Source organism: Pteronotus mesoamericanus, unplaced genomic scaffold, assembly GCF_021234165.1.
Source record: "Pteronotus mesoamericanus isolate MK-2021 breed Mesoamerican mustached bat unplaced genomic scaffold, CSHL_Meso_final scaffold_12, whole genome shotgun sequence".
Lineage (NCBI taxonomy): Eukaryota > Metazoa > Chordata > Mammalia > Chiroptera > Mormoopidae > Pteronotus > Pteronotus mesoamericanus.
In genome coordinates, this window is record NW_026555303.1 from 4,030,108 (window position 1) to 4,044,865 (window position 14,758).

General features: G+C 35.3%; 1 non-coding gene across 1 annotated transcript; it reads left to right on the top strand.

Annotated features, from left to right (window-relative positions):
* Positions 1-3,354: 3,354 nt before the first annotated feature.
* Positions 3,355-3,461, top strand: LOC129082231 (U6 spliceosomal RNA). The gene has a single exon (XR_008530388.1). It is a non-coding gene; the product is annotated as a U6 spliceosomal RNA (small nuclear RNA).
* The last annotated feature ends 11,297 nt before the right edge of the window (positions 3,462-14,758 follow it).

Genomic DNA, 14,758 nt, shown 5'->3' on the forward strand with positions numbered 1-14,758 from the left:
CTTGTTCAAACACAGAAATTTTTGTAAATAGCTAGGGCAGACATAAGAACTCACATTATTGTCCTTACTTATTTAAAATATGGTATTTGAAACCATCTATATTTTCTCAACTTTTACTACAAACTCCAAGATAACCAAAAAGTCCCCACAAGAATGAATGAGACCCAAGATCTTAATCTCCACTTAAACCAGAGCAACCTGCTTTTTTCTATCTGTTTTATATTTGGTCTCTAAATGATATTTCTTGTGGAAAAAAATAGCATTTGGATACCAAAAGAATAAAAAGGTTCAGAAATCTTATTTCCTCCTCTGGCTTTCTTTCTGTGATTAGTCAAGTGCTAATTAGTTAAATGTCTATATGGTCTTCATTTTGTCTCATTTTTGCAGTATCATATTATTGTAACTTTGATCCATTAGTCATCTCTAAAATAAAAATCATCCTATTTTACTAAAAAGCACAAGTGTAAATATCTAAACACGCACACACACTCACACACACACACATATCTGGTTTTGATTTAGCATCTGTGGGTTTGAATACCTTGATAAGAGAATCTTGCAAATGACAGACAGTCTAGGTTGCCCCATTTAATTTTAGGCAGGTCATTTATTCTTAAGCGTAGCTAGGATACCTTTATTCAACACAAAGTTATATAAAATTATATGTGCTGATGATGACATCAGCTGCCTTCAAGCTGTGGTGAAGGGTGGTGTGGTGATTTTGGAAAAAAATGTGAAGACCAAAGAGATTTTCATGTGTGTTCAATACCAATCATAATTTAGCATATTTTTTTTTGTAAAATGTTCTAAGCTGATTCTAAAATTTACATGGAAATATAAGGAACCTAAAATAAAATATGAAAAATTAAAAATCTGGGCATCTTACACATCAGGACTTCAGTATATATTACAGTGATTGAGACATTATTGCATTTATATAATGATTGAAAAATAGACCAAGAACAGTTTTTGTGGGACAGGAACCCAAGTACATCTTAACTGGGTCTTCTGCTTAGTTTTTTACAAGAGTGCAATAAAAGTGTCACTTGGAGTGAATTTTCCCTTTAAAATTCCACTGGGGATGAATCCACTTCAAATCTCACTTAGGTTGTTGGAAGAATTGATTTCCTTGTGCTTGTGTTTCTGAGGGCAGCTTCTAGCTTACTGTTTACTGGAGGTTGCCTTTATCTCCTTGACATGTTTCTTCTCACCGTAACTGCTTCTTTCTTCCAAGCTAGGTGGGTTGAGTGTGTCTCAAGAAGGACATAGCTAGCAAGGCAGAGACTTATATAACATAAAATCATGGGAGTGACATACCATCACTTTTCCTATAGTCTGTTAGTTAGAATCAAGTCACAGGTATTCCCTACCCTGATGGGGCAAAGATTGATTATACAGGTACAGGAACAACAAATAGTGAAGATTATGGCAGAATTACTTAGAGTCTGTCCACTACAAGGTTTACAGAGCTTTATTTTTAATATTAAAAAAAAGAGCCAAGGTATTGATAGAAAAACTGATGAACAAACTGGAAAGTAGATACAAAAGAATACTATTCATCAATGAGAAAGGACTATTAATACATGAAACGATGTGAATTAATCTTAAAATCATGTTGATTAGTGAAATAAAATTTACACAAGATCACAGGCTATATAATGCCATTTATTTGAAATTTTAGTACAAGAAAACTAATTTATAGCAAGAAAAAAACAAAGTAGTGGTTGTCCCTGGGGGATGGTAATGGTATTAAATGGAAAAAGAAAACATGAGAAACCTTTCTGGGATGAAGTAATGTTCTATGTAACTGTTATAAATTGGCATGGCTTATTAAGGATCTCAATTAAATCACTAAAGCAATGGGAGTCATGCTGTATCAGTGACACTAAAAGCTGTATAATACTTACTAAGGATTTTCTTTTTCAGATTTTATCATTTAGTATTCAAAAGTGTTTCTTCCCAACATAAAATTAATATGAAATTTTGTATTACAAAACAATTTTGATAATAAATATACAAAAGCTTCAGGGGTATCAAGGTATAAATTAAAAGGAAGTGATCATCTTTAGTGCTGGAGTTCAGGTGTTTCTTGGGATTGCATTGAACTGTGAAAATACCAAACTGATGAATTAGAAGCTAATTACATCTTAAATGGATTTCTGATCTTAAGAATGATTTTAGTAACACTAAAACAGCATAAAATTGACTGGCATGTCCCTACTTTGAGAGATTCCTTAACAAATGTTTCCATCCTGCAGTATTAACAAAAGCTTGATTTGGTCTCAAGAACACATCTCCTATGATGGTAATTGGCTATTAGAAATAACCAAATCCTCTAGCATCAAGACCAGATTTCTTGAATCAAGTCCCTACAAAGCATCCAGAGTTTCAGGTGGAAAAAAATAGTCCTCACACCTCCCTCAACTTCTCCAGGGAGTCAAAAATGGAAGAACCATGGAGAAAGAGAAGTTTATGCCTTGTCCTTTAAAAAACACAAGAATCCATTCAAAGCTAATTAAATTTTATTTAAACCGAAACAAAGGAATGATAAAATTTTAAATGTTACTATTTTGCAACCCACAATGTAATATTCTAACTTGGATGATGATTATTAATAGTTACTAAAACCACTGGGTGAAAGGATATTGGATAACAGAACACTCACATGTTTTCAAAATATCAGTCCTCAGATAACATTGATTGTAAAGTGGAACAAATACCTTACATTGGAGAAATGTGGTAAAACCAACATTAAACAAGTAATCAAACAGCATCATGTAGAATAAAATGAATTGATTATATGTGAATTTGATATGATGCAAGAGAAAGAACAAAACATTGTCTATAGATTTGTCTTGGCATAACAATTGATAAACTGAATCTAGGCATGATGAAACAACCTGTCATACATTGTTTGGATTCTTTTAAAATGTCAATTTTATAAAAGGCAAAAAAGCAAGGAGGCCTATTCTGGATCAAAGGAAGTTAAAGAGATATAACACACAAACACGAAAATGGACTATTGAATAAAACATATTTTAAAATAAAATTCTAATAAAACACTACAGAACTGCAGGGAAAGTTGGATAAATATTATAGACTGTGTAAAACTTGTAGAGAACTGTTTATACACTCTCACTCCTTAAAAATAAAATAAAATTCCAAAGAACTGTGAGGGAAAAGTAGAATAAATTTTATAGACTATTAAATAATATTTATTTAACAACATTAAATTCATAGATCTAATAGTGATATTGTGGTTAATTAAACATAATTTCCAAAAAAAATTGAGAAGATGGCACCATAGGTAAACACAGTTTGCTTCCTTGCATAACCACATGAAAATTACAACTAGTACTCACTTCGGCAGCACATATACTAAAATTGGAATGATACAGAGAAGATTAGCATGGCCCCTACACAAAGATGACATGCAAATTCATGAAATGTTTCATATTTTTCATTTGAAAGTATGTTCAGCATCACTAGCCATCAGAGAAATGCAGATCAAAACCACAATGAGATACCACCTCACACCGGTCAGAATGGCCATCATAAACAGATCCACAAACAACAGGTGCTGGCGAGGCTGTGGAGAAAAGGGAACTCTAGTTCACTGTTGGTGGGAATGCAGACTGCTGCTGCCATTGTGGAAAAGCAGTGTGGAATTTCTTCAAAAAGATGAAAATGGAACTGCCTTTTCATCCAGGGATTCCCCTGTTGGGAGTATACCGTAAGAATCCCAAAATGCCAATTCAAAAGAACCTATGCACCCCAATGTTCATAGCAGCACAATTTACAATAGCCAAGTGTTGGAAGCAACCTAAGTGCCCCTCAGTGGATGATCGGATCAAAAAATTATGGTACATTTACACAATGGAATACTACACAGCAGAAAGGAAAAAAAAAGAACTACTAAACTTTGTGACAGCATGGATGGAACTACAGAGCATTATGATAAGCGAAATAAGCCAGGGAGCGAAAGACAATTACCATATGATCTCACCTATAAGCGGAACCTAACCAAAAAAAACAAAGATGCAAGGAAAATATGACCATGAACACTGAAAGAAAAAAATAAACCAAAAGAGTCAGGAGGGAAAGAAGGAGGGGTAGGCAGGGAAAAGGAAGGGAAGTGTCAATTCATGGAACATATAGCAAGGACTCATGGACAAAGCCAAAGGGGAGAAGGATTGAGGGAGGGGGGTGGGGAGGGGGCAGGGGAAAGTGATGATGGGAAGGCAGAGACAAATGTATTTGAACAAAAAAAAATAAATTATAAAAGTAAAAAGAAAAAAGAAATAATAAAAAAATTACAGAAGTGAAAAAAAGAAATAAAAATGTTTGCAAAAGTGAAAAAAAAAGAAAATTACAACTAAACTATAAAACAACAAGCATCAAGTACCATCATAAATTGAGCTGAATGAAAGTCCTACAACTATGGAATTAACGAAAAAAAGAAATATGGAATTACAAAAGAAACTACATCGAGATTGGTAGGAGGGGCAAAGATGCAGAACTAGCTTATCCCACACCCATGTTCTGTAGATAGAAATTTGGTGGGATATTTAAGAAATGAAGGGTCCCAGTTCCACACTAGGACCCCTTTCCCAGAGTTCCAGTGCCAGGAAGATAAGTCTCCATAACTTCCAGTTGTAAAAATGAGTGGTGGCTGAGGCTGTGGAAGACAGAAATTCTTGAGTCTCAGGAAGTTCCTCTTAAAGGTTCCATGCACAGACTTAATTGGAATCACTCCCTCTGAGCTGTAGCATTAGAGAAGTAAGTTGAAAAACATCAGAAACATACAAGAAGGAGCTACATTGCCTGATATCAGGGCTAGGGATGAGGGCAACATTCTCCCAGGCGGAAGTCCTGGACAAGGGCCATTGTTCCTTTTCTGAGCCCTCCCCCAAAAGAGCCACAGAGCCCTCAGGCAGGCACCATATCTGAGACTCCATCCATCTGTCTCACACTGGTTGCCCCATCTTGGTGATTCCAACCCCACCCAATTTTTGGCCCACTCAAGCTGTTAACAGGGGCTCTTCCATATAAATGGCTTGTCTTGACTCATGCTTTACATTTTCCTAAATTCTCTAAAAAAAGCAGCACCTGGCTTCAGCAAGCCCCATGCCTCTTACTAAGTTTCCTCAGGTCTGGCACCAGCAGCAACCAACCTTGTTTCACAGCTTGGTCTCACTTGGACAGTGTCAAACCCAGCACAATTAAAAGCCATCTGCAGATTGCTTTGTAGCTGATGCTGTGTGACCCAGGATTGAACACAATTGATGGTTGATCTTGGATATGCCAACAGCAATCAAGGATCAACTACCATAGGAGGGTGTACATAGCCCACATGGTGAGTGCACCTTGAGTACCCAGTTTGCATAATAGACTGGGCTTTCCCACTGGACTCTATAAGAAACCTAGTATATTAGGCCACTCTGTACAGCCTGGGATATGTTTCAACTCTACCTAATCTATAGAAATAAACACATGGAAGCTGCCAAAAAGAGGAGACAAAGAAACATGGCCCAAATGAAAGAACAGAACAAAACTCCAGAAAAAGAACTAAACAAAAGGGAAACATGCAATCTACTAAATTCAGCATTCAAACACTGGTTATAAGGATGCTCAAGGAACTTAGTGAGGAACTCAACAGCATTAAAAGTTCAGTCAAAAACAAAGGATACAAAACTGAAATAAAGAAAAATTTACAAGGAATCAACAGTAGAGTGAATGAAGATGAGAATCAAATCAGTGATTTGGAATATAAGGAAGCAAAAATCAACAAATCAGAACAGCAAAAAGAAAAAGGAATCTTAAATAAAAATGGAGATAGTGCAAGAAGTCTCTGGGGCCACTTCAGGAGTATTAACATTCGCATCACTGGGGTGCCAGAAGGAGAAGATACAGAGAAAAACATCGGAAACCTATTTGAGGAAAATGAAGACAGAAGACTCTAACCCAGTGAAGGAAATAGACATACAAGTCTAAGAAGCACAGAGAGTCCCTAACAAGAACTCAAAGAGGCCCACACCAAGACTCATCATAATTAAAATGCAGAAGGTTAAAGGTGAAGAGAGAATCTTAAAAGCAGCAAGAGAAAACCAGTTAGTTACCTACAATGGAGATTCCATAAGATGGTTAGCTTATTTCTCAAAAGAAAATTTTCAGGCTAGAAAGGACTTTACAAGAAATATTCAAAGTGATGAAAAGCAAAGACCTGCAATGAAGATTACCCAGTAAAGCTATCATTTAGAATTGAAGGAAAGATAAAGAAATTCTCAGACAAAAATAAGCTAAAGGAGTTCATAATCAACAAATCAGCATTATATAAAATGTTAAAGAGTCTTCTTTAAGAAGAAAACCAAAGATATGAACAATAAAATGGCAATAAATACATATATCTCAACAATTGTTTTCTACAAAACAAAATAAAACTGAAACAGAATCATAGATACAGAGAACATTTTGATGGTTGCCAGATGAGAGGGCAGTCAGGGGAATGGACAAAAATGATGAGGAATTAAGGAGTACAAATTGGTAGTTACAGAGTAGTCATGGGGTATAAATTACAGCATAAGGTATAGAGTAGCCAAAGAACATATATGCATGTCTCATAGACAAGGACAATTGTGTAAGGATTGCCTGAGAAGGTGGGGGGTCAGTAGATGGGGACAAAAGGGTAGAACTGGGACAAAAGTAATAGCATAAACAATAAAGTATAATTAATAAAGACAATTTCCTTGTCCCGGGAAATATTTGCTGAAATATTTAAAGGTAAGGTTCTATGCTATTTGAAACTTTATTTCAGAAAATTTAGTAAGTAATAAATAGATATGAGAGATTCCCCCATAAAACAGGAATTATCTTATGGATAGTAGACCCATTGTAGTACAGGTTTCCCCTACTAGGTGGGTGTTTTAGCAACATATCATTATCAGTGTACCAGCTGGCATTGTTGTAGAGGCTGTGTTTGGCTTCAATGAATTTTTTTGGAAGACTCTTTCAAAATATTTGCCCATTTCATGATAAGTGATTTATGAGCACATTTGCCCACACTGAGTATTCAGTAGTTTTTGACTAAAAAACGGCATGACTCCCATGTGCCACTCTTCCTATTAACCCAATCTTGCCCTGACAGATTTCTTTTGTTTGCTTGTTTCCTCGGATGAAAAAAAAGTTTTCAAAGGGAAATGTTTTGCTGATATTGAAGAGGTGATGCAAACAAACAAAAACAGTAGAAGCACTAGAAGGCATCAAAGTTGATGAGTTAAAACTGTTTTTTGGCAGTGGAAACAAGTCTTGATGGGTGTATTGCATCAAATGGAGAGTACTTTGAAGGTGACTAAAGTTTAAACATGTAAGAATAAATACACAATTTTTAAATAAATTAATTACAAGGTTTTTAGTCCCCCTTGCAATAGATGGATCATAAATAATTAGAAAAATGAATACATAGATCAACTTTGTCAAAATGACAATAACTGGTGAATGTAAGTTAAGAATATACATGCTCTCCTGTCAATTTTATGTAGGTACAAAATTGTTCCAAAAAATAGACAGAACTATAATTTCAGTTTTAGCCATGATGGAGTACCTAGTACCAAAGTGGCTGTTCCTCTGCAAGTAACTATAAAATTTGACAAATATGTGAAACAATTGTTTTTAGATATTACACATAAGACATTACAAGTTATCATTGCTGGCAGGAGAAATACAAAGGAAATGAGCACTACCTTCAGCCAAGAGGCACTTTCCAAACTGCATCACAGAGAGGTGGAACACAGGATGGAAATCTTGCTGAGTTTAGAGCTGGGTACTCTTAGGTGCCTGGAATTTGTTAGGCAAAATAACAGGAATGGGGACCTATTCAGAGAAGTTTCAGAAATCTACTGAAGGGTCCCAATTAGTCTTTACATGAATACTAAGCCATATATGTGCATGGCAGAAAACAACTATTAAGGATCCATGAACTAAAAGGAAAACCCAGAATTTGCAAAGTACTAGAAGTCACTCAAATTCTGATCCACCCTACAGAAAAGACATTACTGAATACCATGGACATTTAGATGAGAATTTGATGCAAGCCTCAAAAAAATCAAACAAATGCACAAGTAACCTAATAATCTTCCAGAAAGAAAATCAATATGCCTTAAAGGACCATCATAAACCTTAGACACTCAAAAATATAGAATTATCTGTTCAACAGGTAATAATAATAAAAAAGGCTGAACCTGTGAATAAACAAGGAAATGTGATTTAAAATCAGAAGATAGAATTCAATCACTAAAAATTACCTAGAAAAGATACATGTGTTAGAATTAACAGAAAGTTTAACACTGCTGTTACAAATCAGTTCAAGGCTTTAAAGGAAAAAATGGACATAATAAATAAATGGGTAGATAAATCTTAACAGACAAAAGGGAATTAATAAAAAAATGAAAATTTGATAAAAATACAAAATTGGAGTTAAAAAATCAATAGATGGGTTCAACAGCAGATTCAATACTGACAGAAGATTAATAAACTTGAAAATAGAGCAATAATACTATGCAAAATAAAACTCCAAAAGAAATAAAGGTTAAACAACTAAAAAGGGTCTCAGTAACCTGAGTAACAATATTACACATTCAAATACATATGTAATAAATTAGATTTCCCAGAATGAGAGGAGAGACATTGGGAGAGAAAAACATGTTAGAAGAAATAATGGCCAAGAGTTTTACAAGTTTTATGAAAATACATATATACATAGATCCAAGAATCTATATAAACCTGAAGCAGGATAAGCACAATGATAACAACAAAAGAAAATACTTAGAAGCATCATAATAAAATTGCTAGAAAATATTACATAGAAAATAGACACATCATATATAGAACAGCAGTAAGAATGTTGATTTCCCATCAGAAACTATGCAATCCAGAAAACAATGGACTTAAATGTTTAAATACTATTCAACTAGAATTTGATATTCAGTAAAAGTGCCTTTGAAAAATGAAGGCAAATTAAAGACATTTTCAAATACATTTGGCCTGTACTATAAGAAACTATAAGAAATGAATTATTCTAGCTGAAAAGTCAGAGATATACAAAGTAATCGCCTTGGGATGGGGAAGGGTTGAGGGGAAAAAGGGGGACAGGGGAAAGTGGTGGTGGGTAAATGGAGACAAATGCATTTGAAAATTTTTTAAAAAGTAATATTTTTCTAAAAAGTAATTGCCTTGGAAAATAACTGTTTAAAGTAATAGCAATAATAGTAACAGTAATGCATTGTGTTTGATAACTGTATAATAACAATAATAACAAAGAGTGAAAAAAAAAGAAATGGTAGTATAACTAAGCTTCTTACATTCTATGTGCCATAATATAGTGTTGCTAAGTTATAGCAATCACAATAGCAATCAGTAAAGAAATAAAAACAAAGGGATATAAACTAAAAAGCAATGGGGAATATAAAATTGAATACAAAAAAAAATTCTTGGTTAAACTAAAAGTAGGCAGGGAGGGAAGAAAAAATAAAAAGACAGGTAGCAAACTAGCAGTAAAAATTCTACCCAGTTTTATCAATACATAAATTAAGTGAAAATAGACAAAATATTCAAATTAAAAGGCAGAAAGAAAGTTGATTTAAAAAATGAAGACACAGCTATACAATATATAAAACAACTTAATTTTATTTTATTTTTTTTAAATTAATTAATCAATTTTTGCAAATACATTTGTCTCTACCTTCTCCCACCACTTTCCACTGCCCCCTCACTCCCTTGCTCCCTACCTCAATTCTTCCCCTTTGGTTTTGTTCATGAGTACTTGCTATATGTTCTTGACTTTCACCTTCTCTTCCTTTTCCTCTGCCCCCCTCCCTCCTTCCCTCTTGTCTCTGTCGGTTTCTTTTCCTTTCAGTGTTGCTGGTCTTATTTTCCTTTAATCTTTGTATTGCTGGTTAAGTTCCAATTATGGGTGAGATAATATATTTGTCTTTTGCCCCCTGGCTTATTTCGCTTAGCATAATGCTCTTTGTTCCATCTATGCTGGCGCAAGTGTAGTAGTTCTTTTTTCCTTTCTGCTGCGTACTATTCCATTGTGTAAATGTACCATAATTTATTGATCCAATCATCCACTGAGGGGCATTTAGGTTGCTTCCAACACTTGGATCTTGTAAATTGTGCTTCTATGAACATTGGGTTGCATAGGTTCTTAGGGTATAAGAATCCTAGCAGGGGAATCACTGGATCAAAAGGCAGTTCCATTTTCAGCTTTTGGAGGCAATTCCACACTGCTTTCCACAATGGCTACACCAGTCTGCATTCCCACCAACAGTGTACTAGGGTTCCCTTTTCTCCACAGCCTCACCAGCACCTGTTGTTTCTTGATCTGTTTATGATGGCCATTCTGACCTGTGTGAGGTGGTACCTCATGGTGGTTTTGATCTGCATTTCTCTGATGGCTAGTGATGCGGAGCATCCTTTCAAATGTCTCTTGGCCCTCTGTATCTCTTCTTTGGAAAAACTTCTGCCAAGGTCCTTTGCCCATGTTTTGATTGGATTGTTTGTCTTCTTGGAGTGGAGTCAAGTGAGTTCTTCAAATACCTTGGAGATCAAACCTCTACCTGAGGTATCATTAGCAAATATATTTTCCCATAGGGTTGGCTCCCTTTTCATTTTGCTGATGTTTTCTTTAGCCATGCAGAAGCTTGTTATTTTGAGGAGGTCCCACTTGTTTATTCTTTCTTTTATGTCCCTTGTTTTAGGAGACATATATGTGAAAAAATTGCTGCGTGGGATATCTGAGAGTTTCCTTACAATGTTCTCCTCTAGGGATTTTATGGTGTTGTGTCTTATATTTAAGTCTTTTATCCATCTTGACTTTATTTTTGTGTATGGTGTCAGCAAATGATCCATTTTCATTTTTTTACATGTAGCTGTCCAGCTCTCCCAACACGATTTGTTGAAGAGGCTATTATTGCTCCATTTTATGCTTCTACCCCATTTGTCAAATGTTAGATGTCCATATAGATCTGGGCTTATTTCTGGACTTTCTATTCTGTTCCACTGGTCTATGGGTCTGTTCTTGAGCCAGTACCAGATTGTTCTGAGTATAGTGGCTTTGTAGTATACTTTGATGTCCAGTATGGTGATCCCTCCTACTTTATTTTCCTTTCTCAAAATTGCTGCGGCTATTCATGGTTGTTTATGGTTCCATATAAATTTTTGAAATGTCCATTCTATTTCTGTGAAATACCTCATTGGTATCTTGATAGGGATTGCATTGAATCTCTAAATTGATTTGGGTAGTATGGACATTTCAATGATATTAATTATTCCAATCCATGAACGTACTATATGCTTCCATTTATTTGTATCTTGCTTAATTTCTTTCTTCAATGTTGTATAGTTTTATACATGCAGCTATTTTACCTCCTTGGTTGAGTTTATTCCTAGGTACTTTCTTTTTTCTTGTTGTTATATCGAATGGTATTTTTTTTTCCTGATTTCTTCTTCTTCTCTTTCATTGCTTGAGTACAAAAATGCCTTTGATTTCTGAATATTGACATTGTATCCTGCTGTTTTGCCAAATTCACTTATTAGGTTGAGGAGTTTTTTGGTAGAGTCTACAGGGTTCTCTATGTACACTATCATCTCATCTGCAAACAATGAAAGCTTTACTTCCTCCTTTCCTATTTGGATGCCTTTTATTTCTTTTTCTTGTCTGACCGCTGTGGCTAGGACTTCCAATACCATGTTGAAAAGAAGCGGTGAGAGCAGACATCATTGTCATGTTCCCGATCTTAGTGGGAAAGCTTTCAGTTTTTGCCCGTTGAGTATGATATTGGCTGTAGATTTTTCATATATGGCCTTTATTACATTGAGGAATGCCCCATTTATTTCCATTTTGCTGAGTGTTTTGATCATAAATGGGTGCTGTACCTTATTGAATGCTTTTTCTGCATCTATCGACATGATAATGCGTTTTTTGTGTTTTCTTTAATTTATGTAATGTATCATGTTTATTGACTTGTGTATATTGAAACATCCCTGCATCTCTGCGATGAATTCCACTTGATCATGGTGGATAATCTATTTAATGTATTGCTGGATGTGGTTTGCCAATATTTTGTTGAGGATTTTAGGATCTATGTTCATCAGCGAAATTGGCTTGTAGTTTTCTTTCTTTGTAGGGTCTTTATCTGGTTTTGGGATTAGGGTGATCCAGGCCACATAAAAAGTGTCTGGGAGTCTTCCTTTCTCTTGGATTTTTTGGAATAGTCTGAGAAGGACAGAGGTTAGCTCTTCCTTAAATGTGTTGCAGAATTCTCCTGTGAAACTGTCTGTCTCTGGGCTTTTGTATGCCGGGAGTTTCTTGATTACTGCTTCAATTTCCCCAGCTGTTATTGTTCTGTTCAAGCTTTCTGTTTCTTCCTCCTTCAGTGTTGGAAGATTACACTTTTTGAACAATTTGTCCATTTCATCCAGGTTTTCAAATTTCTTAGCATATAATTGTTCATAGTAGCTTCTGACAATCCTTTGTATTTCTGTGGTATCAGTTGTTATTTCTCCTCTTTCATTTCTGATATTATTTATTTGTGTGTTCTCCTCTTTTTCCTTGATGAGTCTGCTTAAAGGATTGTCCATTTTATTTATTTTTTCAAAGAACCAGCTTCTGGATTGGTTGATCCTCCGAATTGTTCTTTTTTTTTTTTTTTTCCTCTCTGTCATACAGTTCTGCTCTAATCTTTACTATTTCCTTCCTTCTACTTGCTCGGGGATGTATTTGTTGTTGTTTCTCCAGTTCTTGAAGTTGTAGTGTTAGGTCTTTTATTTGAAATATTTCTATCTTTTATAGGTAATCCTGTATTGCTATGTACTTCCCTCTCAGGACGGCCCTTGCTGTGTCCCACAGGTTTTGGACTGTTGTATTTTCATTTTCATTTGTTTCCAGAAACTTTTTGATTTCTCCTCGTATCTCATTATTAACCAATTCATTGTTTAATAGTCTACTGTTCAGCCCCCATGAGTTTGAAAGTTTTCGAAGTTTCTCTTTGTGTTTGATTTCCAGTTTAACGCCCTTGTGGTCTGAGAAAAAGTTTGGTATTATTTCAATTTTCCTGAATTTTTGAGTCTTGCTTTGTGTACTATCATGTGGTCTGTCTTAGAAAAACTTCCATATACATTTGAAAAGACTGTGTATTTTACTTCTCTGGGATGTAAGGTTCTATATATATATCAATTAATTCTATTTGATTCAGTGCGTCATTCAGCTCCACAATATTCTTGTTGATGTTTTGTTTGGAAGATCTGTCAATTTTTGACAGTGGGGTGTTGAAATCCCCTACTATCGGTGTGTTGCTTTCTATATCTTTTTTAAAGTCGTTCAACATTTTCCTTATATACTTGGGTGCTCCTATATTGGAAGCAAATAAGTTTACAAATTTTATGTCTTCTTGATAGATTCTTCCTTTAAGTATTATAAAGTGTCCCTCTGGGTCTCTTTTTAATGGCCTTTGTTTTGAAATCTACTTTGTCTGATATAAGTATTGCTACCCCTCCTTTTTTCTCTTCTCGATTTGCTTGGAATATTCTTTTCAATGCCTTTACTTTCAATCTGTATAGGTCTTTTGTTCTGATGTGGGTCTCTTGTAGGCAGCATATGTGTGGGTCATGTGTTCTTATCCATTCAGCTATCCTGTGTTTTTTGATTGGGGCATTTAGTCCATTTACATTGAGAGTTATTACTGATAGAAACCTATTCATTTTATTCTCTTTGTTCCTGTGTTTTTCTCTTTCTTGAATGACTTGGAATATTTGTTGCCATTCCCTTCTGCCTTGTAGTGGTTCTTTTGAGAAGTCACCTACAAGCCTTATCAGGGCCCCATTGTGTGTTACTTTCTCCTTTTCCCTTGCTGCCTTGAGGATTCTCTTTTGTCTTTGAGAGTTGCCATTTTAATGGTGATGTGTCTTGGAGTGGACCTCTTTGGGTCCCTCTTGAGTGGGGTCCTCTGAGCCTCCTGTATCCATGAGACCTTTTCTCTCCTCAAATGGGGAAATTGTCCATCATTACTTTTTCAAGAGGGTCTCTATCCCTTGCTCCTCTTCTTTTCTTTCTTGTGTCCTTTTATGCAGATATTATTGCATTCCAGGTTGTCCTGCATTTCCCTCAATGCCTCTTCATTCTTATGAGTTTTTTTTTTTTCCATTTCCTGTTCTTTCTGGGAGCTTTTTTTTACCTTATCCTCCATCTCACTGAGTCGATCCTTGGCTTCATCCAGCCTGCTTTTGATTCCTTCTACTGTGTTCTTCAATTCAGAAATGGTTTTCTTCATATCCTCTTGTGTCTTCTTGGTAGTTTCTATGTCCTTTTCCAGGTTGATATAGTTTGCTGTAAGATCCTGATTGTTTCCCTGCAGTTTCTCATAGTTATCTTTGAGCTGGATGAGCTCATTGAGCTTCCTTAGAACCATTGTTTTGAATTCAGCATCTGATAGTTCCCTTACCTTTACTTCATTTAGCTTTCTCTGTGGGGAGTCCCCTTTTCCACTCACTTGGGGGGAACTTCTTTTTTTCTCATTGTTGTCAGAGTCTGTGAAGTTAGTTCGTTAGTTAGTTAATTAGTTAGTTATCTTTGCTTCTGTTTCAATTGTGCTGTCCAGATTTCCTAACTTTGTGAATTAAACTTCTATGGTAGTATGCAGGTCTTTTATTTATTTATTTATTTTTTCTTTATGTTTATTTCTGGGCCTGCCTCTGATGATGT